The 27,725-nt window shown below is 45.1% G+C and overlaps 1 protein-coding gene across 1 annotated transcript in view; it reads right to left on the minus strand.

The window, feature by feature from the left end:
- Positions 1 to 26,320, minus strand: part of LOC126259218 (L-lactate dehydrogenase) — a 298,642-nt gene extending 272,322 nt beyond the window's left edge. The window contains exon 1 of the mRNA XM_049955823.1: positions 26,298 to 26,320. The gene's annotated coding sequence lies outside the window, so the exon portion shown is untranslated. The remainder of the gene's footprint in view (positions 1 to 26,297) is intronic.
- Positions 26,321 to 27,725: the final 1,405 nt, after the last annotated feature.

The following is a 27,725-nucleotide window of genomic DNA, read 5'->3' on the forward strand; positions in this document are numbered from 1 at the left end:
GCTTGTATTGCGTTGGTGCATAAGTTCGCCGGCCGGGGTGGCCGAGCGGTTATAGGCGCTTCAGTCTGGAACCGCGCGACCGCTACGGTCGCAGGTTCGAATCCTGCCTCGGGCATAGATGTGTGTGATGTCCTTAGGTTAGTTAGGTTTAATTAGTTCTAAGTTCTAGGGGACTGATGACCTTAGAAGTTAAATCCCATTGTGCTCAGAGCCATTTGAACCATTTGCATAAGTTCGTAGCGTTCTCCCATAAGTTTAATAAACACAACAGATACACATAACAGAGACTTTAGTCATCAATAATTTATTCTCCTTCACTATTTACAACAGTCTGGCGACACTGAGGTAACTTCTCGATTCCGCGACTGTAAAAATGCGTAGTTTTGAGGCGAAGAACTCGTCGAGCCACGTTCGGAACGCATTTTCATCCGGAAAGAGGTTCCTTTTAGCTTGTTTGATGGAGAATGGAAAAGGTGAAAACCTTAGGGCGCGAGATCAGGTGGATAAGTTGGGTGCGGAATGATTTCCCAACCCAACTCCTGTACAGTGTAATTTGTCAGTCTAGCAGAATGCGGACTGGCGTTATGGTGCAGTAGCATCACTTCACGTAGCCTTCCTGGTCGTTCATCTTGGAGTGTGTCTGTAAGACTCGTCGATTGTTGACAATAACTGTTGGCAGTGATGGTTACACCCTGGGGAAGAAATTCATAGTACACCACACCGTCGCTGTCCCACCAGATGCATAACATTACCTTTTGTGGATGCGTGCAAGTCTTTGTACGTGGAGTTCCTGCTTCTTCATTGTCCTTTTGCTAGCGTAAAGACACCATTTCTCGTCACCAGTAATGACAGACGATAGGAATGGTTGGTGTTATTCACGAGCCAATTGACGACGAGGAAACAAAGAAACGCATATGGCCACCCGCTGACTTTTACGATTTTGGCTTGGAGCGTGCGGTACCCACACCTTGATTTTTGAACCTTCCCCATTGCAAGCAAATGGTATCGTGCAATGATCACACTTGGCAGCTCTCGAGTACAGAGATCTTCATCAAACGCCGACCGTCTTCCTGAATGTGGAGGGTCCTTAATGTCAAATTGATCCTTCTTAAAGCGAGAAAACCATTTTCTTGCCGTGATCTGTTGAGCTGTCCAATGTCATTATCCCCATGCACAGTGCAAATGTTCTCGGCTGCCTCTGCTGCTACCACCCCTCTGTTGAGTTCGAACAGAAGAATATGTCGTAAATGCTACGATTTCTTCACTTGCCACTCCATTATCTAGCGTTCACAGCTCCACTCGCTATCTCCAAATGATATAATGAAAATATGTAAATTCAACTAGTAACAATGAAATACAAATAAAAAACGACAATCGATATATAAAACCATAGCAACCATAATACCAACATGTAAAAAAATTAAAAAATAAAAATTAAACGCTAAGAACTTACGAACCAACCTAATAAATAAATTGCTGCCACTCGTGCTCATGCGGTGTGGGCTGTAATCATCGCATGGCAACGAAACTTGGTAGGTATTCTAATATGCTAATGCGGAACCGATTTACGCTGGAGAAAATATTTCCAATTATGGCCACCAGGTGCACATTTGCAGGAAAGGCGTATAGGTATGTTGCCATATGCAGTGGTTTAGAAACGGGACATGGGCAGAAAAGGTCAAACAAATAAGCAAGGCATAACGTTGATTTTATTATTAACTGCCGCTAACAGAATTTCTTCAATATGAGTACTGGTTACATGCATTAAACGACGTGGTCAGCTGCTGCTGCTCGCAGCAGTTCCAGTGGACTCTGAGCAACGTGTTCCTGTATACTGGCCTTCAAGATGAGGCAGGCACTGAACGAGTGCCTGGTAAACGCGTTCTTGTAGATATATCCAGAGTCAAAAGTCACGTGGAATCACGTCAGGTGATCTTCCAGGCCATCCAATTGGAAAACCTCTGGAGAAAACACGTTCGTGAAAGGTTGCATTAAGCAGATCTTTCACTGGGCGAGCGACATGAAAACGGTGATTTCTACTCAGTTGCGCTCTGCCAAAGCAGGAATCACATGCTGTACAAGAATATCTCGATAACGTGTAGGAGGTGCGACAGTAAAGTAATGAGACTGATGCGAAAAAAATAGTACTTATTGTTTTAGTCAAGTTTTGTGTTGTCTCCTTCAAAGTAGTTCCCTTCTGATTGCACACACTTTTTCCAGCGCTTCTGCCATTGATGGTAACACTTCTGGATCTCATCTTCTGAAATATCCCCCAAGACCCTCGTCACAACTTTTTGGACATCTTGTGTTGTTTGAAAATGGTGTCCCTTGACGGCCGTTTTGACTCTTGGAAATAGAAAAAAGTCGCACGGAGCGACATCTGGTGAATAAGGTGGCTGTGGTAGTACTGAAATTTGTTTTGAGGTTAAAAATTGCTGTACTGATAGAGCAGTATGGGATGGCGCATTATCGTGGCGCAAAATCCAGTTATGAGCAATGTTGGCACGGACATGAAGAACTTTTTTACGAAGTCTTTCTAAAATTTCTTTGTCGTAATATTGGTTAACTGTTCGTCCAGGAGGCAGATTGCACGAGTTCACGCACCCTGGCCGAGCTGACATCCATCCGTAGGGTTGATGGTCGTCCACTGCGGTCTTCATCTTCAACATTCATTCTGCATTCACTAAACATTTTATGCCAACGAAAAACTTGAGCTCTGGACATAACCTCTTCTCCAAAAGCCTTAGCCGGCCGGTGTGGCCGAGCGGTTCTAGGCGCTACAGTCTGGAACCGCGCGACCGCTACGGTCGCAGGTTCGAATACTGCCTCAGGCATGGGTGTGTGTGCTGTCCTAAGGTTAGTTAGGTTTAAGTAATTCTAGGTTCTAGTGGACTGATGACCTCAGAAGTTAAGTCCCATAGTGCTCAGAGCCATTTGAACCAAAAGCCTCTGAAGCTTACCGTAAGTTGTCGCGTTTTCACCCAATTTAACGCAAAAAGAAATGGCATATCGTTGTGCAATATTATGCGGTTCCACTTCCGTGACGAGAGACGCAAACATGTGTTAACTTATTACAGCACAACTCACGACTGAGCAGTTGCATCGATGTGCCGCATGGACTAGAAGCAGCTTATAGACCAAGGTCAAATTATTGTGCCTACGCAACCCTGCAGGGTTGCCACATCTTGCAAAGAAAATCAGTCTCATTACTTTATTGTCGCACCTCGTAGACCTCACAACATGCATGGCAGCCCTTCTGGGTTTACTCTCTTTAAAGAAGAACGGACCGAGAGTAAAAGTGCTTGTGAATACACACCACACAATCACAAATGGCGAGTACACAACACATGGTTTAACAGTACCCCAAATTCGGTAGTTCTGTGTATTCATTGCGTCCTGCAGCGTTAAAATGTGGCCATGTCACTCCATAGAATTTTGTCAGGCCACATGTCATCGACTTTGATCTGTAACAGAGACCGAAGAGCAAATTCAGAATATTGCTGCAGATCATGAGTTTTCTGTTGTTGCACCACCTGGATCTTGTACGAGTACTAGTGTAAAACTGACCGCAAGACTTTCTGTACTGCTGGCCAAAGAACGGACAAATCTCGTGACGCCGCGGGAGCACTAGTACTACCTGGACGTGTGCTACAGGGTCAGTTACAGCAACAGCCACCTCGTCGATAGCTTCCACCGGCATAGGGCGCCTTCTTCTTCCAGGTGCCACACCAAGCTCACCCGCGTTTTCGAATTTCATTATCCTCTTCTTTAATCCATTTAATGACATTTTGTGACTCCTCAGACTTTTCAGTCGGCGATACTCTCTCAATACAGCACTGTAATAGCTGCCGTTAACATAAAACGGTTTCACTAACAGTGCAAGCTCTCTCTTCTTGATAACCCTGCTGTTCACTCATGTTGTGGCTTCTCAAATGACAGTGTGGCTGTCATACTGTGATAGAAACAGTGTACATAACATTATTTTTACCTGGTGATGAAAATTGGTAGTAATTTTTTTTTCCACACTACCGCATTAACATATCTACCAAGTCTCCCTATCCTACGATAATTACAGCCCCCAGTGAATCTCTGTGAGTAACTGTACTTTAATTATAACCACCTGGTATAGCTGCTAAATGGCATATCTGGCCAGGTGAACTGTATCAGGAAACGGAGGTGGTATATTCTTGCCTGTTAGGGCATGTACTTGTCAAGACCTGAAGGTTAGCGTTTTCAGCAGCCCAACTGACAGAAAGTTACTTAATATCATAGTGTTAATATTTGCAAATACGCACATCAAAAAGAAGTTTTGCATCAACCCGGTTCCTAGAACTCCTGAAGATAGACGTTGACTGTGGACATTGTATAACAGACACAGTCCCTTTGACTATTCAGAGGCGTCACTAAACCCGCCCAAAGATGTAAACAACCATGCATGAGCAGCGCCTATTAGACGGAGGGGGTCCGACAGCATATCAGTTCCAGTCATTCCACGAGGAACGAGGTACACGGCTCGTGTTGCCTGTAGTTCAGCCATCCCTAGACGGTCAATACCGCTGTTCGAGCGCGTCCGCATTGTTACTTCGTGCCAGGAAGGGCTCTCAACAAGGGAAGTGTCCAGGCATCTCGGAGTGAGCCAAAGCGATGTTGTTCGGACATGGGAGAGATACACAGAAACAGGAACTGTCGATGACATGCCTCGCTCAGGCCGCCCAAGGGTTAGTACTGCAGTGGATGACCGCTACCTATGGATTATGCGTCGGAGGAACCCTGACAGCAACGCCACCATGTTGAATAATGCTTTTCGTGCAGCCACATGACGTCGTGTTACGACTCAAACTGTGCACAGTAGGCTACACATGATGTGCAACTTCACTCCCGACGTCCATGGCGAGGTCCATCTTTGCAACCACGACACCATGCAGCGCGGTACAGATGGGCCCAACAACATGCCGAATGGACCGCTCAGGATTGGCATGACGTTCTCTTCACCGATGAGTGTCGCATATGCCTTCAACCACACAATCGGAGACGTGTTTGGAGGCAACCCGGTCAGGCTGAACGCCTTAGACACACTGTCCAGCGAGTGCAGCAAGGTGGAGGTTCCCTGCTGTTTTGGGGTGGCATTATGTGGGGCCGACGTACGCCGCTGGTGATCATGGAAGCCGCCGTAACGGCTGTAAGATACGTGAATGCCATCCTGTGATCGACAGTGCAACCACATCGGCAGGATACTGGCGAGGCATTCGTCTTCATGGACGACAATTCGCGCCCGCATCGTGCACATCTTGTGAATGACTTTCTTCAGTATAACGACATTGCTCGACTAGAGTGGCCAGCATGTTCTCCAGACATGAATCAATCGAACATGCCTGAGATAGATTAAAAAAGGCTGTTTATGGACGACGTGACCCACCAGCCACTCTGAGGGATCTGTACCGAATCGCTGTTGAGCAGCGGGACAATCTGGACCAACAGTGCCTTGATGAACTTGTGGATAATATGTCACGACGAAAACAGGCATGCATCAATGCAAGAGGACGTGCTACTCGGTAATAGAGGTACCGGTGTGTACAGCAATCTGGACCACCACCTCTGAAGGGGTACAACATTCAATGCATGGTTTTCACGAGAAAAACAAAAAAAAAAAATAAATAAAAAAAGCGGAGGGCGGAAATAATGTTTATGTTGATCTATATTCCAATTTTCTGTACAGGGTCCGGAACTCTCGGAACCAAAGAGATGCAGAACTTTTTTTTGATGTGTGTGTTATTCGTCAGTTGTTACCTAAGAGGGTAGAGAGTGATAACCATGAAATCAACGTTCCAGTGACAGACCGATGTGTTGTGCAGCCCGAGATCTAGATTAGGTTGAAAGGTGATAATCTGATTGTGAGTTGACGCTGTCAACGAATGTGAATGCCAAATAAAGTTTGCGGGAACAGATTGACCTGCGTCGTAGCCTAATGTTTACGTTTGCGCAATATTTACACGCTGTATACAATTAATACATTTTACATCAAAAAACAAAAATACAACTAATTTCAGGAGACTAATATTAAATTATGGTCAAGATTTTGACGAGTGGTTTGATGCATATTTTGTACATATATCGTCCATGAAATACAAGCGCGAGGGTGTTATGTGAGAAGTGGATACGCTTGAACACAAAGAAAATTTCATCCCAGCAAAACAGTCTGTATTACATATGGTTTACATTAGTTCTTCCTTTGGTTTTAAATTTAGCAGCAATGAAACGTGTGAAAATATTAATACTGTGATGCTGAGAATCGTAACATAAATTGCCAAATAATATAGTTTGTTTCATTTCCACGAACGTAGATAGATTTTACACAGTCCAGTCACATTATTGTGACCACCACCTATGTTCGACGCCAACGTGCAGTAAGCACTCACAGACGGCAAGTAGCAGCACTAGCAATATCTTTTTTTTTTTTTTTTTTTGGGAGGGGGGTGCGGAAAGCAGTGTAGTCGTTGTCGTAATGCGAAAATGGAGCGATTAATCAACCGCAACGTTAGAACTGCCTCTCTTATGCCTTTATCTTTCCTAAAGCCAAACTGATCGTTATCTGACACGCTTATGTTTACGGCAAAATATAAGCCAAAGGTCATGCTTCAGTGTTCGCTTTGGGCCTGCTAGAGTCGTTAGAATATTCTCGATAAAGGGGAACTGCAACGCATTAATTTTCGAGAAATACCATTCCAAATATGCTTGAGGACGAATGTCGCTCTGTTAGCTAGGAGAAGGCTAAGCGGCATAATGACTGCAAAAAGACGTCGGGCCCCCTAGTACTGATGTGTAAGGACGCCGCGTCATAGGACGACAATAATGCCCTCTTGAATGTGGAGGCCAAACACTTGCCTGGTATGTTCTCGTGTGTGCTTCCAATCAATGAACCCTACACTGTCAAATACGTTTTACCTCTACCTTCAAGTGTGTGTATCTCAGGCCCTGTGTCCATATGACATTTTTACGCCTTATCCTCTCAGGAACAGATTCCTGCACTTTGCCTCGATTTAGCGAAATCACACCGTGTGATAAAGACTGAATTAAGCATTTACAATAATCATTATTATATGCGAACTGAGAACGATAGAGAAACTGTCAATTTAGATTTGGATTCAGGGGCGAATTATCATGCGAAAACAGTGTATCTGTATATTGTTCTTGTAACTGAAAGAAAGTTTCTGTTTTGTTGACTAGTGTTACAGTTTAGCAACTTTATGACTTTGCGTCATTTTATCTACTAATATGTTTATTTGGTCACTATTAACGCAAAAGATAACCACGTCGATAGCATATTTTATATAACAAGACATTATTCGAGCTATGACCACGGATGACCCTAACTTACGTCAAATGCAATTTATCTGAAAAAGACAAAAGACAGCACGGACTCATTTTAAACGTGTAACGTATAAATTTTCCGTTAAATGTTCAGAAATACAAAATTGTGCACTAAACACACAAAATGAGAAAAATGTCATATTCCATAACTACAATATCAGTGAGTCAGAACTGGGTTCATTCAACTCATACCAATAGCTTTGTGAAACTATTTATAGGGATATTAAATGGAACGATTTTTATACGCTCTGCTTTAACTGAAGCGGGCGGTAAACTTGAGCTCATTGGTAGGATACTAAGAAAACGCAGTCAAACTACAAAGGATATTGCTAGCAAAACACTGGTGCGTCCCATCCTAGAACACGGCTCAAGTGTGTTGGATCCATACCAAACAGGACTAACATGAGATAATGAATATATACGAAGATGGACAAATCGTTGGTGACAGGTTTGTTCGACCCATGGGAGAGCGTGAAGGAGATGCTGAAGAAACTGAACTTCCAGATCCTAGAGAATACAGACCAACTATCCAGAGGGTACTTACTTAGAATGTTTAAAAAACTAACTTCAATTGAGGAAACTAGGAATGTGCTACATTCCCCTACATATCGCTCCCATAGGGATCGCGAATACAAAATTAGACAGTCTGTCAGATCATACTTTCCCCTGACATCAGTAAATACAACCTAAGACAAAAAAAAAAAAAAAAAAAAAAAAGAGAGAGAGAGAGAGAGAGAGAGAGAGAGAGAGAGGAGACGACGACGTACAACGAAGGAATTACCCAAATGGGACGGAAATAGGTGAGTGAGATACACATGTACAGAGAAACAAATGATTACTATTGTAAGTAGGCTGTTTAGGTTTTTATGTTGGTAACGCCACGTAGCGCTCTGTATGAAGATCGCTGACTGCGCTGTGTGCAGTCTGTGGCTGGTTGGACTCAATGTTGGATTATTCGCTAGTGTAGTGTTGGGCAGTTGAATGTGAACAGCCCGCAGCGTTGGGCAGTTGGAGGTGAGCCGCCAGCACTGGTGGATGTGGGAAGAGAGATGCAAGAGTTTTGAGAGGTTACTATGAGCGGACGATCTGGACGTGTGTCCGTCAGAAAAAGGAAATTTGTAAGACTGGATGTCACGAATATATATATATATATATATATATATATATATATATATATATATATATATATATAACTTTTGAACACTATTAACGTAAATAAATTGTTTGTTCTCTATCAAAATCTTTCATTTGCTAACTATGCCTATCAGTAGTTGGTGCCTTCAGTAGTTAAAATCTTTTATCTAGCTGGCAGTATTGGCGCTCGCTGTATTGCAGTAGTTCGAGTAACGAAGATTTTTGAGAATTAAATGATTCATGAAAGGTATAGGTTATTGTTAGCCAGGGCCATTCTTTTGTAGGACTTATTGAAAGTCAAATTGCGTTGCGCTAGAAATATTGTGTGTCAGTTTAGTGATGATCAGAATAAGTAAAGTCTGAGTACGTTCAGTTTTGCTCAGCTGCTTGAAAATCAGATAACGTAAGAGTTTTTACAAGACTGTCATTCTTAATTTTCAAAGTTGAAGTTTCACTATCTCAGAAAAATTGGATGATTTATTGAAGAGAAAGAGCTTCACAAATTGAGGAAGTCAGTAGAGCATTGGTCCATCTCCGGCTCTTATGCAAACAGTTATTCGGCTTGGTATTGATTGTCAGAGTAATTCAGTGTCCTCCTGAGGGATATCTTGCCAAATTCTGTGCATTTCGCACGTTAGATCGTGAAAATCCCGAGAAGAATGGAGGGCCCTTCCCATAATGCTCCAAACGTTCTGAATGATGAGAGATCCGCCGACCTTACAGGGCAAGGTAGGGTTTGGTAAGCACGAAGACAAGCAGCAGAAACTCTTGCCGTCTGTGAGCGGACATTATCTTGCTGAAATGTAAGCCCAGGATGGCTTGCCATCAAGGACAACAAAACGAGCCAGAGAATTCTTTTTCTTTCTTCTTTCGCTTGTCCCGTTTTTCCCGCGGATACGCAGGGTCAGCATGGTTAATCAGACGTGGCAATGTTAGTTGAAGGGGTGGCCAGATGCCCTTCCTGCCGCCACCCGATACCCCCTGGGAAGGAATAAGTGTACCCCAACTGTCTGCGACTAGTGTAATCCATGGAATAGTGTGATAGTGTTCAGATGTCTCTGAGCAGTGTAAGTGAGGCGGGACGTGGGGACCAGCACGGTATTCACCTAGGGGGATGTGGAAAACCGCCTAAAAACCACATCCAGGCTGGCCGACACACCGGCCCTCGTCGTTAATCCGCCAGGCGGATCCGATCCGGGGCCGGCGCTCCTACCCGAGTCCAGGAAGCTATTCCGGCTAACCTGAAAACGAGCCAGAGAATATCGCCGACATACCGCTGTGCTTTAAGACTACCGCGGACGACAACCAAAAGAATACTGCTGTAAAATGAAATGGCACCCCACTTGTCGCGCAGTATGGCAGGCGACAGTGAGGTTGCTATCTCGACACAGTCTGGGGAGTCTCCGAGCAGGTCTTTGCTGGTCATCGAGGCTCACTTAGAAGCGCGACTCATCTGTTCCAGTCGATGAGATTCCAGGCCGAAGACGTGTCTGGAGACTCCGCGAACTGGGGGTGGGATACCACCAGGTACCTGACTGCTGCCCGCCATGAAGCTCAGCAACCAGGAGTGATGGTCTTGGGTGCCATTTCGTTTTACAGCAGTACGCCTTTGGTTGTCATCCGCGGCATTCTTACAGCACAGCGGTACGTCGGCGGAGGTCTACGTCCGGCTTTGCTGCCCTTCATGGCAAGCCACCCACCCTGGGCTTACATTTCAGCAAGATATCGCTCGCCCGCACACGGCGAGAGTTCCTGCTGCTTGTCTTCCTGCTTGCCAAACCGTACCTTGCCCTGTAAGGTCGGCGGATCCCTCCCCAATTGAGGACGTTTCAAGCATTATGGGAAGGGCCCTACAACCCTCTCGGGACTTTGACTATCCAGCACAAGAATTGGAGAGAATGTGGCGCGATATCACTCAGGAGGACATCCAACAACTCTGTCAATCATCGCCAAGTCGAATGACTGCTTTCATGAGGGCCAGAGGCAGGCCAACGTGTTATTCACTTGCTCAATTTGTGAAGCTCTTTCTCTTCAATGAATCGTCAATTTTTTCTGAAATTTTAATCATTTGTTTCTCTGCACGTGTACATCACTTCTACCGATTTCCATCACACTCGGATAATTCCTTCGTGGTAGCGTATTTTTTTTTCTCTTAGAACGTATTACGTGAAATTTATCATCATTTTTATTTTTATCTGGGAATGAGTGAAGAATGTGTGTACGAAAACAACAACTGAAGATTTTTTGTGTTTTTAGTATATCGTTACAGAGTCTATCTGAGAAGATATCACTAGACGACGAAGGTGCGGGTAATTCATTCATGGTAACGTCTTTTTTTGTTTTAAATGTGTACTACGTGAAATTTACCATTCTTCTTATTTTTATCTGGGAATGAACGAAGAATGGTGAAGAATGTGTGTACGAAGACCACAACTCAAGATGTTTTGCATTTTTAGCATACCGTTACAAAGTCTGTCTGGGAAGATATTACTAGACGAAGAAGGAGTGCTCTGTGAACGCAACATTAACCAACAGAGGGCAGGCCAATAGCTGGAGATAATAAGAGCGGACTCCCTTAAAAGAACTATACGGCGGAACGAACAACGCTAAGAAGTATAAAAAATTAAAACGGGAAAGAAAGGAAAAGATGATAGGCCTACATATGTGTTTTATGTCGTTGAGAAAACGACTTTCCTGAGTAATGAAAAATACCATATTTTTTGAATAACAGAGATACTTTAAAAATAAAATGTGAAGAATACAAAATCTGTAGAAACAAGGACCTTCGCCTACCATAATTAGCGAAATTTAAGAACAAACTTGTATTTTAGGTGTAATATTGGTTTCGAGACTACTTGTTATGTCGATTTATGTGTTAAAGTAAACTGAACCTTTATAGTCAGTATCAACTACTTATAAGAATACTGAAATCTCCTCTTCATTCTTTTTGAGTACACGTTTTGCTGAAGGCTCTAGTTTAACAAACAGAAATATTAATAAATGGTTCAAATGGCTCTGAGCACTATGGGACTTAACTGCTGAGGTCATCAGTCCCCTAGAACTTAGAACTACTTAAACCTGACCAACCTAAGGACATCACACACATCCATACCCGAGGCAGGATTCGAACCTGCGACCGTAGCGGTCGCACGGTTCCAGACTGTAGCGCCTAGAACCGCTCGGCCACTCCGACCGGCAATATTAATAAGAAGCAACGGGTGGGCTGCAGGTGAACCAACAAGGTAACAAGTAGTGTGGCCTTACAGAGTATGAAAAATCCGGAGCCTTGTTGGCTGTGTATAGGGTACGAAACTGCGACAGGCAGACTTTGTAAAAGCAGTCTCTGTCGATGGCGGTGGTCATATTGATGAATGAATTGAGTTTTAATTGCTTACCGCGCGAGTTATGCAGCAATTCTTCTCGCGCTCTTTACGCGAAAGGAACTGGAAAAAGACCGAGTTAGAGGTACAATGTGAAGCACCATCTGTCACGCGCTTAACACTGGTTTGCAGAATGCACAACTAAATGTAGGCGAAAGGTTAACACAACTATCACTGTCTGAGAATAGAGGACAGTGCAAGACCAGTTTGGAACTGGCAGCCTGGGAGTCGAATGCCACTTTCAGCCTTGTTACGAAAGGGATCCTCTGCAGATAAAGTAACGCAAGAGATTCTCATCACACTACGCCGACATGCTGAATCCGATCTTTATCGTACGGCCAACATGGTGCGCCAGTAAAATTGAAACAGAACGCGTTAAAAGTATAGCACACCAAAAGGAAGACACAAAAATGCAACAGATGTAAGTGACTAATGATGTTCCTATGAAAGTTGTATGTATTTCGTGACAGGGTCCTCGCCGTATCTGATATACAATACCAGGGACTACATTTCTACTGGTTTAGGTTTCCTGTGTGTTCCGTAACACGTTGCGGGTTAATGAAGGGTATTTTCTTTCAATAGGCCGCTGTTGATTTCCTTTTGCATCCTTTTCCATTTGAGCCAGAGCTCCGTCGTTAATGACCTGGACGTTAATGAACTGTTACCTGTCTTCATTCCCATTGCTAATGAATGTTCTGTTTGCAGTGCTGGCTCATACTGCTGTGAGTAGGTGCACTGAGTCGTTTACAGTAAAGTCGTACGGCATTAACGGCTGGGAGACACCGAAGGGCAGGTTCAGCTGCCTAATAGGAAAGGTTTTACCTATACTCCACGCCCGCAGCCACCTTTCCGTCGCGAAGTATGAGAGCTGTGTACGTAAGTGTGTGTATTAAATGTTGGCGACTCTAATGTGGTATGTGTGTGTTTAGTGTAGTGGCATGTTCGTATTAGAATGATGATGAAAAAAGGGAGAGGGTGAAACCCGCTGCCGGCATATAACAACAAAAGGGGCCGCCGTGCTTAACGGCCAAATCCTGACAGAGAAAGTTTCATCCACCACCAGGATTCGAACCGGCTTACCTCCGAGTCGAAGGCCTCGGCACAGGCTTGCGTTGGCGACCACGGCTGCTGACGCGGGTGTTATTTGCAGTGTTAAACACATATTACTGCGGTCTTATTAACGCAGTCATAATCTTGTAGAACGTAGGACGTAGTGACCATGTGGGGGCGCTAATCGGGTCCATGTTCTTGCTGCAGCGGCTGTGGGTACTGTGCCGCCTAGCAAGCCTTACACATGTTGTTTTAGACTTACCAGTTTAGTTAATAAACGCACTCTGTGACCAACTGCGCTTGCTGTCGCATTTTGTATGCTTACCACTGTAACATTTCAACATTTTGAGAATAAAGTCCAAAAAACAACTGTCATTTCCTTAGCGAATGTGTCGAACTTCAGTTCTGAAAAGAAGTAAATTTCCCTTTTTCTAATATTTTCGGTCATGCGCAATTTTCACTCGGGACTGCGGCTTAATGACAGAAATTGAAGAGACTTCACGTCAAAGTGTACTTTTCTGAACTGTAGAGCTGGGTTTATAATTGGATACTGCAAAGTACTGATTGCAGAAAAGAGAACTGTAAGAATAATATGTGTTGTTGATTCCTGGTCGTCGTGTAGGTATCTCATCAAGGAGTAGGCATTTTAACTGCACCATCACAAAACGCATATGCGCTAGTGAAATTCGTCATAAATAATACATAACAGTTTCAGAAGAATAGTGATGTTTATACCTCCACCATTACAGGAAAAAATGATCTTTATTACCCATTATTATAGCTGTCGGTGGTTCTGGAAAGAGTACCATATGTAGCAAATGGCTGACAGGTGGCAAAGCAAGCTTTAAGTCTAACCTAAAATCATTTTTCCTGGACAACTCCTTCTATTCCATGGATAAATTTCTATTTTAGGGGACCTGGGCATGAAATGATTGAAATTTTCGAAAAACCTTTTTGTCACCATCTGAAAGACAATTTTATCCCGTTTCAAAAAATGTATTTTTTGTCTACTTTTCAGTTGTTGATTTGGTCTTAATCGCTCTTGAACACATGTCTGCAAACCAGCCACGCTCAGGCGACAGGCAAGGAAAATCACAATAATCATTTCTTGCCTGCCACAGTCATGGAAACAATAAAGCCAATATACAGGGACCTTGCAGATACAAAATTACTTGGCAAATGTCTACATGGCCGTACACAAAACCCTAATGAGAGTTTCAACAGCTGCGTGTGGCAACGAGTACCAAAAGCAGTGTTTGTTGGATGGACAGTACTCGAAATGGGTGTGATGGATGCTGCCATCCGTTTCTATGGTGGTGTAATCAGCAGGACAAAAGTAATGGACAAATTAGGCATCCAGCCAGGAAATAATATGATAGCTGCTCTGACTGATATTGATCGTCAGCGACTAGTTGAAGCTGAAAGGGCTGTGGAATCCACCAATAAAGAGTCCAGAGTAAGGGAAAGGGTCCTGAAGAAGTTTACAGAGGATAAAGAAGCAGCTGGCCAGCAATATTATGCTGCTGGAATGTCGTGAAAGAGGCATACGGTGGGTCAAAAACACTGTGAACATTCTTTTCTCATTTTCTCGAAACTGCATTTTCAGAAAATTAGGTGCATATAAATTCACAATGGTTTAATCCATGTTCACCAAAGTTCTTTCAAGTGAAGAATGAGATAGTATCTTTGTATTATGCCTAATACATCGCTGAAATTATCTATGTTTGTCATTCTGTATATAATTTTAGCGGTATTTTCAGACAAAATAGTAATGTGGTATAATAAGGGTTTTTCTATTTCCTCAGATATCCTCCAAACTACAAAACGAGAGGCATAATGTGTTCCTATGAATGTTGACAGCAGACTGTCACAATTTGAATGCTATTAGATTGACGAAGGAGTAGAAAATGTTACCAGAATGGAAACGTGTATTATAAAAACATCTATTAGGCAAAATACTGTAATTCTTAAACTATAACAGATATTTCAATAAATTTCCTTTTACAGCTTGAGTTAATTCATTCATTGTTGGTAAAAAACCACAACTTCCTCCGCACTGTAGATCAAGGGTAATGTGCACTGAAAGAGAGGTCCCCTTAAAAACTCACAGCCTGTTTTAAAAAAAAAAGTAGCTTTTAAGAGCAAGGCTAAAAAATGCTTTCACTAATGATGCCACTAATCATTTATAAAAAAATGGTTCAAATGTCTCTGAGCACTATGGGACTCAACTGCTGTGGTCATTAGTCCCCTAGAACTTAGAACTACTTAAACCTAACTAACCTAAGGACATCACACACATCCATGCCCGAGGCAGGATTCGAACCTGCGACCGTAGCAGTCGCACGGTTCCGGACTGCGCGCCTAGAACCGCGAGACCACCGCGGCCGGCCTAATCATTTATACATATAGTGTATTTTAAAGGTGGAGGGAGGAGAAAGGGAAGGTACTGACGATATCAGCTGCATCGCCACTTAATGCAGAATCGGCAGCGACGAGTGAAAACGTGTGCTGCACCGGGTCTCGAACCCTGGATCCCCTACATGCTAGGCAGCAGCGTTATCCACTGCGCCGCTTTTCTTTCTTTTTTTATCTGCGGGACCGGGATTCGAACCTGGGGTCCCGAGCTTAGTAGGCAGGTACGTTAACCACTGTGCCAACTTTTTTTGTTTCTTCTTCTTTTATTTTTTTTATTTTTTTTAGGCCCTGAACAGGAAAGGAAAACTAAAAAACATCTCTACTTGCCACCGCCAATTGCGCCCTAACAAAAAATAAAATGAGCCTCTTCAGGCGTTGGCACCTATCTACGCCTATCCCAAAACAACAAACGTATCACTACAAAGGTGTAAAGAAAGGGCAAGAACATAGAGAGTAGCAATGAAAATGAAAGTAGGTGTGTACGGGCTTTTGTTTTTTAGTTTTTTTATTGCATTTTTCTTTTTTGTTTTTTACATATATTTTTATTTTCTTTTATTTATGTTTGAGTTTTATTATATTTTTATCTTTCTGTACTCTTTTTATTTATCAATTTTTTCATTATTTTAGTCTATGTACCAGAATTCCTGGAGTCGCTACCGCCTTCCGACTGGCGGAACATCCAAACGTGTCTTCTCGAAATTTTAATGGAGATTCCGTTCGTAGTACGTTCAGAACATCAAGTCAGCAAAAAAAGCATCAACATCTCATGGCTTCGATGTTCCAGCTGGAAGGCGGGTCATGAAAGGCGCTCCGTAGAAAATTGGAAAAGAACTGCTTGTATCTGGGGTTGCGAACAAGTGCACAGTGTCGATCGTTAAGGTACGTCCAGTAACCTAGTCCCGATTTCTCATCGGGGCCAAAATGGTAGCGGACTGAATGACCGCGTATCCAATTCACGGCGTTAGTTTTTGTTGCGGGCTAATTAATCACGTCCGGTAATAAAAGCGTCAGGAAAGTGATCTGAGCAGGTGTCTGTCGGATGAGGAAAGCCAAGATACTCTGCGCGAGCCTCCAGACGTCAGACGACGCACCACATGAGAATCGATGAACGTATGTGTCCTCCACACCACAGTGAACACACAAGGGTGTGTCAGCGAGGCGGATGCGGTGCAAACGAGACTGGTTGACCTGTTAGCCACTGTCGGTGATATACCAGGTGGGCTGAACGCTGGTGTCGAGATAACCAGCATGCACCGCTGTCCACAAAATGGCTCTGAGCACTATGCGATTTAACTTCTGAGGTCATCAGTCGCCTAGAACTTAGAACTAATTAAACCTAACTAACCTAAGGACATCACACACATCCATGCCCGAGGCAGGATTCGAACCTGCGACCGTAGCGGTCGCTCGGCTCCAGACTGTAGTGCCTAGAACCGCACGGCCACGCTGTCCACAGACGACGCCATATGATCTGGGGAAACTTGTGTTCGATGGGGTTGGGGGTTCGACATATCTGTAATGTGTCATGTACAGCCGTTGTCTGGAGTATACGTGAAAGGGGTAAGGAGTGCAGATGTAACTTAATTCAAGAAAGAAGTGCCGAAAGTGATAAAAGGGGGGGGGGGGTGTGGAATGTCTGATAACATGACTGGGGCTGCCATGGAGACTACCGCGTATTCATGCAAAAGCAGCCCGGTCAGGCTTGTCGGGCAGCGACGTCAGACTTTCAGTTGGGACCTAACGAAAAGTGCCGTGATTCTGTCTGGCACATGGTATAAGCCAACTCATCCACGCTCCCGCGGACGGTCAAGGGAGGAATACTGAACTTTAAATAACAGACAAGGATCCCATCGCCATCAACATACTACGCGCGACGGTAATCAGAACCAGGAACATTTGTGCCACATGGGGGATGCATGAGGCGTGGTAAACATTTACGTGCTGTGCCTGCTGTACAATGTCGAGGGATATATGCCGGTGGTCCACAAGGCCAGCCCTGATCGTTTGGAGGAGATATCTACTGTTGGTTGCTGCTGAACGACGGAGGTCATTCATAAAATCAATGCCCAAACAGGGGACGCTGGTGGCCACACTTAGAGGAGCGACATATCGCTCAGGTAGACCCTCACCAATGAGCGGAACGTTCGATTTGGAAATGTTAAGAGAACTGCCCGATGCCTCCTCATATCTCACCACTTAGGTCAGAGCCGCACGAACATCGTCTTCATTGTGGAGGTAGAGAACTAGATCGTCAGCATAGGCTGTTCAACAGAAGCGGTGCCCATGCAATGTCAGGCCCACCAGGCGTTGGCGAAGCCCCTGGAGTAGGGGATCTAATGCCAAAGCATACAGTATCATGGAAAGTGGGCAACCCTGTCGGACAGAGCGCTCGATCGCTAGAGGCGCAGTGAGGCGACCATTACAGAGTATCCTTAAAGTTGCCCCGCTCAAGAGCCGCACTACCACTGTTACTATACGAGCCGGAAAACCCACGTGTTGGAGGACCGATTTCAGAAATGTATGCTCGACACGGTCGAAAGCCTGACTGAAGTCAAGCGATGCTAATGCACCAAGTAGATGTTACGACTGTGCGAGCGCGTTCATGTCCCTGTAACGGCAAAGGGCCGTATGGATGTTGTTGTCACTGCCCATCGAAGTCTGATCAAGGGACGTGACGTATCTTGCTGCCTTCTTGAGTCATGAGGCCAATAAACAGCTAAAATTTTCAAGTCACTGTTGAGTAGACTGATGGGCCGGCAATCACAGATCCGTGATCGCCCATGTGGCTTAGGAACCAGGATGATGACCCCATTAAGGAAGGTGGCTGGGATCGTTGTCGTGGGTGACATCAGTTCACGACAGATGGACGTCGAAGTAGGTACCAAAATATAACTGAAACACTTGTAAAATTCGAAAGGGAGGCCGTCAGATCCAGGGGACTTGTTGGCAGCTCCCACCTTGATAGCATCTAGGACTTCATCGGAGGTCACTGGTTCCTGAAGTTCTTGAGCCATGTCCTCTGGCACGGTGTTGACAGTCATTGCTGCTAGCTCCTCAATTAAGGTCAGGGGATGTGGGACGGCAGCGTGCAGCCGGCGGAAATGAGAATAGAAAGCGTGACCAATGGCGCATTGCATAGTGTATCGTCGTCCTTCCGCATCTGTGAGGTCGTGGATGAGAGCTCGTCGACGACGTCGGCGTTCTGTGAGGAGGTGGTACATCGATGGCGTTTCGTGAGGCATATGGTCACGGGTTTAGGATCTGACAAGGGCCCCTTCCAAGTGTCGTCACATAAGTGAAGTGATCTGTGCTTTAGCAGATGCACTATCTTCTGACAGACAGGAGAGAATGCCATCGAAGTTCAGTCATGAAACACTGCATAATAAAAGTCCATGGTGCTCGCTTGCCAAGCTTTGAGGTCTTTGCCATATCCCATCAATACCTTGCGTAGAGCTGGTTTCGCGCAGGATAGCCACCATGATAAAGTGGATGTGTATGTAGGGCGACGTGACGACAGAGGGCCCACACATCCTCAACGATCCGTCGGCTGTCAACGACAGTTAGGTGGGAAACGTTTAATTTCCACTCGTCGCGGCTGTGCTACACCTGTTGGCGGGCGAGGACGACATCGCAGATGTAGGCGTCTTGGTCAGAGAAAGCCAGAGGCCGTACTTCGGCATGTCGACTGTTGGCAGCAAGGGAACGTGTGAGGTATATACAGTCGAGGCGACTGGACGAATGCGCCATATAGTATGTGAAACCTGTATGGATGCCATGAACCTTTGTCCATGAGTCAGCATCTTTCGATGATGGCAGAGAGGGCCGCACACGGGGAATGATGTGGAAGTTGGTCAGCAGGCCCTTGTGTGGAGCTGAAATCGCCACCGAGGACCATTTAATCCAGGGGACCGTCAAAAAGCGGCGTTACCTCGTCAGCAAAGAAGGTGTGTCGTTCACGACGTCGACTGGAGCCAGACGGCACATATACATTGAGGATGCGGACGCCGAACAGCGTGAGAGCCTTGCCTCTGGCATTAGGAAGGTACACTGTATCTTCAGCAGGGAGTCCAGAACGGGGCAGAATGACGATTCCACTACTGCTGTCAGAAGCATGGGAGATGTCTACAGGTGTAGAAAACAGCGACGATCACTTCTTGGAGGAGGGCAATGTCGACATCAGCAGCATAAATTGCCTCTGAGAACATTGCCAGTTTGTGGGAAGCCCGAATTGTTGCCAGATTCATCGTCGCGATGTGGTAGTGTTGTGGGCAGGCTTCCACTATTGGCACAGATGTTCCGGCAGAGATGTCCGGCCAGCGTGTAAAATCCGATGCAGTCACTGTAACTGCAATCACTTGGTGGAAGGTGGGTCAGGCACCTCAAAGGCGCAATGCCTGGTGGGAGGGCCACTATTACGATCTGCTCCATCGTCGACATCATCAGCCCAGGAGACTGGAACAGGTGGCAAGCTACTGTCATACCCACCTAGGGCGAGTTGTGGTGACGCTGCAGTAGCGGGGTCCAGGGACTCTCCCTCCATGGAATCCATCGTTGTCGCGTGGGATCGTTCCTCAGATGGGATAACAGGAGTGGCCACTCCCATTGGCAGGGCGCTTCAAGGGAGACCAGTGTCTTGTATCCGCACCACTGCCTGTGATGCCATCTGAAGAAGTGTGTCGTCGTATGGCGTTTGACTTCTCTTCTTCCGTTTTCGGGGGACCGTTGCTTTCTGAGGTGCTGTTCTGTATCAGAATGTGGACGTTCAATGTCCGTGGTCGCGCCCGTCTGAAGAAAAGCAGAGGTAGGCACCGCACTCGTATCGATGTCCATGGCAGGAGACGGGCTGGTCATCGAACTTTGGAGAGTTGGTGGTGTAGTAGCCGTCGGAGGGGACGGTGCCTGTAAGGCCGTGGCAGCACCGTCATTTCCAGTGCGGAGTGCCGGGGGGAGAACAGGCGCTTCCTGAAGTGACGCATCGGGGCTGCGTACGGCTGTGGCGTAGCTATCTGGTAAAGAAGTGACCGTCGCTTTGGGCGCTGTGTCACCAGTCGAGACCTGGAGCAAACGTCGGCGGAGACAATCTGACCGAACATGGCCCCCTTGAACACAACCGGCACACGTCCGCGGCTGACCATCACACATAACAATGGCTCGCACGCCACCTATCAGCAGATAGGATGGTACATGTTTGCAGAGTTCGATTTTGATTGGGCGGACACCATTCAACACGTGGTATGCCGTGAACGTCTGCCATTTTTCTGCAATGTGCCCCACAACATTGCCGTAGGGTCGGAAAGATTCGACGACTACGTCTTGCGGCACTTCGAAGGGGAGCTCAAAGACCCGAATTGTTCTAAGACCGAAAACAGCGAGATCTACCGTTACCTCCCCAAAATGCCCGTCAGAATGCTTGAACTTGAGTCCGTGTGCGTGTTGTAGAACTACCTCAGCACATGCTTCGCCCGTCGTCATCTTAATATAAACGATACTGCCAGTGATAAGAGAAATGAAAACCTATCACTTCTTGGGGGTCCAGACGTAGCTCTTCGCGAATGAATTGTTCAGTTTCATAAGCGCGTGGTCGTGCACGTTCGGCTTGGAATGTTACTTTAAGTGTAGCTCGGCCGTAACAGTCCGCCATGAGGTGCAGTGCTAATGGACGCCACAAAACACGAAATACCGCGACGCGGAAGTAAACAACTGCGGGGCGCTGTCCGGCGCGCGGAGCCGGTCCACACGCGACCACGGCCGAACGCCGACTTCTTGGACACAGATTGTATCGCAAATGCACGGACTATCTCAGCACACTCCCCTGATGATTCGCATTCCCACTAAGACTACTGTTATTTTTAAAAATATATGAAATCAGATGTATCGATATTTAAGAATATATACCGACGTCGGTCGATATATCGGTAATATATACAGATATATGGGTAAGACACTGGAAATGTATCGACACACGTGCCAATAAAAATTTCGTATGCACATCGTAAACATACCACCCGTTTAAGAACTGCATATTTAAGTACCGATATTCTGTAAATCAACAAGCTAGCAGCCCGCCTATCACCCTTAGAGCAAGAACGGAAAGAAAATCGTGCACGTTCAAAAATGGTTCAAATGGCTCTGAGCACTATGGGACTCAACTGCTGAGGTCATAAGTCCCTTAGAACTTAGAACTACGTAAACCTATGTCTACTCCACCGACTCCTCGAGGCGCAAACACCCCAGTACCTTGCTTCAGAGATTAAAAACCTGTCATGTCATCATAATCGAAACACGAGGTCACTCTTATTTGGTATCCTAACTGTGCCCACTCACAAAACAAAAACTTTTACAAACTCCTTCTCAGTTGCCGCTGTCCGCCTCTGGAACAAACTGCCCCTTACCTTGCGCAAAATTCAATCTCCTGCTGCTTTTAAGAAGAAGTTGAAGCATTTCCTACTATCATCCTCATAAAGTTCTCCACAAAATTAATGTACAAGGACAATCCCCTCATCTGTCAAATAGCAAAGCTAGCGTCTCCTATGTTGCTCCTGAGATGCCTTCCTCTTCATCTATCTCTATTAGCCACGCAATATTCTTTTCCTTTATATTTCCTTAATTATGTTTCATCATGTCTCTCTATTCTTCTCCTCCCTTCACCATGAGTCTCCCTCATACTCCCTGCTGCCAGCACTCCTATCTCAAATCTGTCTGTTCAATAATGTCTAATTATAACAGTACTTGTGATCTAAGAATATAAACTCTATATGTATGTATTTTTCCAGGTGTACCTTTCAAATTGTTTATTTCACTTTTTGTACTAGATGTAGTTTAACATGCCTACTGAAACATATGAATGTAAAATAAGTAGAATGCCTGGTTAGATGTAAGAGAGGGCCTGATGGCCCTAATCTTGCCAGGTTAAATAAATAAATAAATAAATAAATAAATAAATAAACCTAACTAACCTAAGGACATCACACACATCCATGCCCGAGGCAGGATTCGAACCTGCGACCGTAGCGGTCGCGCGGTTCCAGACTGAAGCGCCTAGAACCGCACGGCCACACAGGCCGGCACAGGCATAGCAAGACGGAAACTAAACCCGCGACCAACTTCAGACTCCAGACTCCATGTTCTTACACATTTGTCACTACTGTAGAAGGAGATTGAGATTTTCTCACTACGAATGTTTCAAATTATAGTTGCTCGTCGTTTTCACAAACATATATCGCTGGATATGACAGATTCCTGCAGATCATCCCAGTGACAGCGATAGCAGATATTACTGTCATCCGGGATGGACTAGAACTTAGACTATAAGATTTCGGAGGTAGACCTGGGATATTTTCTTAATATTTTTTCATGTGGCTCAGTACAGAGTAATAATGGAATTGTGATTTATTTGGTTTGTTACCGCAATTACCTTGGCATCTATGAGAAGAACTTTGCAGCATTAAAAAAGCCTGTAGTAAGCAATGACCAAAACGTACAGCACACAAGACAGAGTATTGCGACAATCCTCAGACAGATACAAAGGTACTGTGGCGTGGTTGCCATCGTTGCGGGAACAGCTCAACATAACGTCAAATTGTACTGGTCTTCCATGGCATTCAGTGAACAAACAAATGTGCATATCGACTCTTTCATCAGTTAACCTATACTGATTCCCGGCGGGGTCAGGGATTTTCTCTGCCTCGTGATGACTGGGTGTTGTGTGATGTCCTTAGGTTACTTAGGTTTAAGTAGTTCTAAGTTCTAGGGGACTGATGACCATAGATGTTAAGTCCCATAGTGCTCAGAGCCAACCTATACTGACTGCTGTGTATCACTGTTGACGTACAGGAAACACTGTCGGAGAAACAAACCCGACAGAATCAGGCAACACTGAATGTAAGCTTGAGGGCGAAATTGCTGTCAACAACAAGTACCGTGAGCGAATGCAACAAGTTTGTTTCCAAACAAAGTGTCCAGCGCATATCGTCGACATTTGCACTCTCGCGCAGTAATTCTCAGAGCAACACAGACACGAATGTAAACGGGGTGAGAATTCAAACGAAATGAAATTACTCTGTAACGAACCATTGGAGACGACAGGCATATAATCAGAAATACTCAGAAAAGATCCCCGAGCAACCACGATAATTTTGTCGCCGGGCTTCGGATTCGTGTTGTAGACAAACGGGAGTGTACAGTGTCAGTTGGGTGACGTGTTGGGTGAAATTCCGGCGATAGCAGCAAGAGGACAATACGACAGCAGTGCCTGATGTTGTAAAGCCCGGTTTGCACCGGAGTGAACGCGAGCGAGCACGCGTCAGCGAACGAAAAGTCTCTGGTGTAAATAGCAGGCCAGCGAAAAGCATTCGATCGTGTTCTGTTCGCATTGGCTGGTGTTCCGCTACTTGCTGGTCTTTCAGTCTGAGATCAAAGGATGTTCCCGTCCTCTCCGCTTCTACGCTGGCAGCAGAGAAAGAATTCGTCTGCTCTTCTGCGTGGGAACTACTTTTGTTGTTGACATTATGTGGATGACCAGTAGAGAGATCTGGAGAGAATGTGATGTTGGCGATAGAAGACTGTAAGTATCATAGATGCCTGTGTGGTCCAATAAATCGACAACACAAATGCCAAATAAAACGGAATATATTTGGATAAAAATTGCTGAAGCACTGAAAAGTTTAAACGAGGGCGAGAGAAAGATGGTAAATTCGTTAGATGCTTCCATCAGGCGAGAACGGTGTGAATTAGCACAAGCTTTGTGTTTCTATTTATTAAAAGTGAACAGCGCAGTAAATTTCCTTGAAAGTAAGTAAGTTGGAATATGAATCCATTACTCTGATTAAAATTAAAAATATGCAAAACTCTTGCTCATTTTCGTTGTTTACATTTATGGTACGTGTAATTACATGACTGGTATATCATTGTTATTCTAGAGGTTTTTGATGTAATAAGTGAAGAAACAAAACCTGTCTTCGTGCTATCACTCTACCTGCCCTGTAACAAAGTATTAATCACATTTTATCAAGTGGTCTTTGTGATCCGCTGTGTGCATATGCCACGTTTCATTAGTAATATTTTATTGAAATTATCCTCTTTATATACACTTTAATAAATCATCGTAGTTCTAGAGATACGTTTCTCCAGACATCAGGTATTATCTGAGATACAGCAGAGGTACAGTTATTAAAACAAGTGTCTCCCAAGCTGCGACACTGTCGCGAATGAAACAGTGACCCGTATATACAATAAGTTTCCTTTAATTTACGTCAATGGTCACAAACTTTTTGTTAGCAGATTACCGGTTTCGGTCTATAATGACCATCATCAGACCTGTTTTATAAAAACAAAGTCCTAATGTACTGCAGCCATAATGGCGTAGTGCTACTGACAACATGACTCGTGAATATGATGTTATTTATATATATTTGACGATGCTGGTGCTGATTTTGCATTTAAAATTTGACGATGCCACTATGGCTGCAGTACATTAGGACTTTGTTTTTATAAAAACAGATCTGATGATGGTCATTATAGGCGGAAACCGGTAATCCGTTAACAAAATGTTTGCGACCATAGACGTAAATTAAAGGAGACTTAAAGTGTCTCCAGTTGCTAATACTGACAAGGGAACCTCCCCATCGCACCCCCCTCCGATTTAGTTATGAGTTGGCACAGTGGATAGGCCTTGAAAAACTGAACACAGATCAATTGAGAAAACAGGAAGAAGTTGTGTGGAGCTAAGAAAAAAATAAGCAAAATATACAAACTGTTAGTCCATGCGCAACATCAAGGATATTGTGAGCTCAGGAGCGCCGTGGTCCCGTGGTTAGCGTGAGCAGTTGCGGAACGAGAGGTTCTTGGTTCGAGTCTTCCCTCGACTGAAAAGTTTAATTTTTTATTTTCAGACAATTATTATCTGTCCGTCCGTCCGTCCGATGCGAGATAACTGCGCCGTAGTATGGGGACGCTACACCTAAACAAACATCGAAACACACGACGTCAGTCGACTACAGCGCACGGAAGAGAGAGTATTCCTGTTAAAGAGGTTCCCTGGCTGGCAGTTGACTGTTCGCTACTTTGGACGAGAGTGCATTAAATACGTGAGATTTATTCAAATGTTTTCGGTTCCCATTGGAGAGGCACGTCCTTTCATCTACTAATCGCACGATTTTGCGGTGCGGTCGCAAAACACAGACACTAAACTTATTACAGTGAACAGAGACGTCAATGAACGAACGGACAGATCATAACTTTGCAAAAATAAAGAAAGTAAACATTTCACTCGAGGGAAGACTTGAACCAAAGACCTCTCGTTCCGCAGCTGCTCACGCTGACCACGGGACCACGGCGCTCCTGAGCTCATACTCTCCTTGATGTTGCCTATGTTGCTCATGGACTACTCAGTTTGTATATTTTGCTTATTTTTTCTTAGTTCCACACAACTTCTTCCTGTTTTCTCAATTGATCTGTGTCCAGTTTTTCAAGGCCTATCCACTGTGCCAACTTACAACTAAATCGGGAGGGGGGTGCGATGGGGAGGTTCCCTTGTGAGAGTGTAATGTTGCTCGTCAGCAGTTAGTGTTTTGTTTTTAAATATCGTCCTCAGTTATAATATGAAGCGAATGAAATGTATCAACTGACATATGCGCTAAGTTTTGGAGCACAGTTAATGCTAAGGAAGACGGAGGCTGCATTTCAGTATTAAGTGCACTGTCTCCAGGCGATTCACGCCCACGAACATATTCTTCTTTTTCAAAGACACTTTGCATGCTTCATCAAAAGCAGCGCGATGACCACGTAAATAACTCCCATTGAAAGTCTTGCGCTAGGGCTATGGCAGGTGTTGTACCGAGTGGAATCCGTTGTTCACGGGTACAAGCGTACGGCAGTGTAAAATGACGAATTATGCTAGTCCGCTTACGTCCGATTCCATTCGCTGTGTAGTAAACGAGGCTCAGTGCTTACCTACTACGGTGCAGCGGGCGGCAGAAGATGCGAGGTGAGGTGAGCCTGCTGCGGATTCCGGCCGTCGCCACTTGGTGCCACTGTCGGCCGTGGCGCTAATTTCCAGCGTCCGCCCTCCGTTGACAGAGTGCGTCACGCATTTCCCCACCTCCCCCTCCACTGGACCGTTGCTCCCTTGTCTCCAGTGCCATCTGCTACAGCCACTCAACGAATTAGCTTGTTTACCTCTGAAAGAGGCGGTGTATCGTCTGCATCGACGCTGCACAATACAATTAAAGGGTCACTTTTTTTGATACGCCGTCATTCTCCCCCATTACGACGCAGAACTTTGAAATTTGGTTCAAAGGTGCCTACAACGTTGCTCTGTATTGGTGCGCAGGGAGACACTCTGCGATGTCGCCATCGGGATTGGTGGCGCTTCAAACACAGAGGTGTCGACGCGTGCGAAGAAAAGAGCCAGAACTCAGAAATTGTGTGAGTTATAAGGTGCGTTAATGAGATCACATTGGCACCAAATTTTCGCCACTAATCTACTCAATGCCAGCGCGGACGTGTCACTCGATAAGAAGGTTATCACACCTCCATTACAAATCATATCCCACCCCTTCTCCCGACGTCTCTGCATAGAGGTCAGAACTGCGACACCCAATGTTAATATCACGCGGTGTTTTTACGGGTGGCTGAGGAAAACATTTCAGACACACCGCTCCTCAGAAATGACATGAAAAGACCTCAGGACGTAGCTTAAAGGGCGTCAATGAAACCACTGTTTTGCCGGCCGATGTGGCCGAGCGGTTCTAAACGCTACAGTCTGGAACCGCGCGTCAACTACGGTCGCAGGTTCGAATCCTGCCTCGGGCATGGGTGTGTGTGATGTCCTTAGGTTAGTTAGGTTTAAGTAGTTCTAAGCTCTAGGGGACTGATGACCTCAGATGTTATGTCCCATAGTGCTCAGAGCCATTTGAACCATTTGAAACCACTGTTTCCCTTCGGGCGTTCGTTCACACACATTTCGGAAACGACCAGTTTGCAGTGCGATGTGTGATAGAACCATGTTCTTGACATGCTTTGTCACTGTCAACGCCCCAGGACATTAATCCCTTCTCTATGAGCATTACGGGGCTGTATCCATGAGAACTCCTTTGGATTATAGTACTGCCACAGTTTTTGCTCCAGTGTATAGGGCGGAACATCCAAAACCATTCGACGAAATTTGAATGTGATCTGAAGCAGCAACGGGTGTGAAGCAGCACCACCATCTAGGATAGGGAAAGTTAGGTTTGTGCAATATTCTGAGCACAAGTTACAGCCAGGTGCGGGTCGGATTGCAACGAGTTATGCTTACCAACAGTTGCGAAGTAGAATAAAGGCCACAGGACCGTCGGATTGCTGAACGAGTATACATAGCGGTTTTGCATGTCGCAAATC

Source organism: Schistocerca nitens, chromosome 5 (assembly GCF_023898315.1).
Source record: "Schistocerca nitens isolate TAMUIC-IGC-003100 chromosome 5, iqSchNite1.1, whole genome shotgun sequence".
Taxonomy (NCBI): domain Eukaryota; kingdom Metazoa; phylum Arthropoda; class Insecta; order Orthoptera; family Acrididae; genus Schistocerca; species Schistocerca nitens.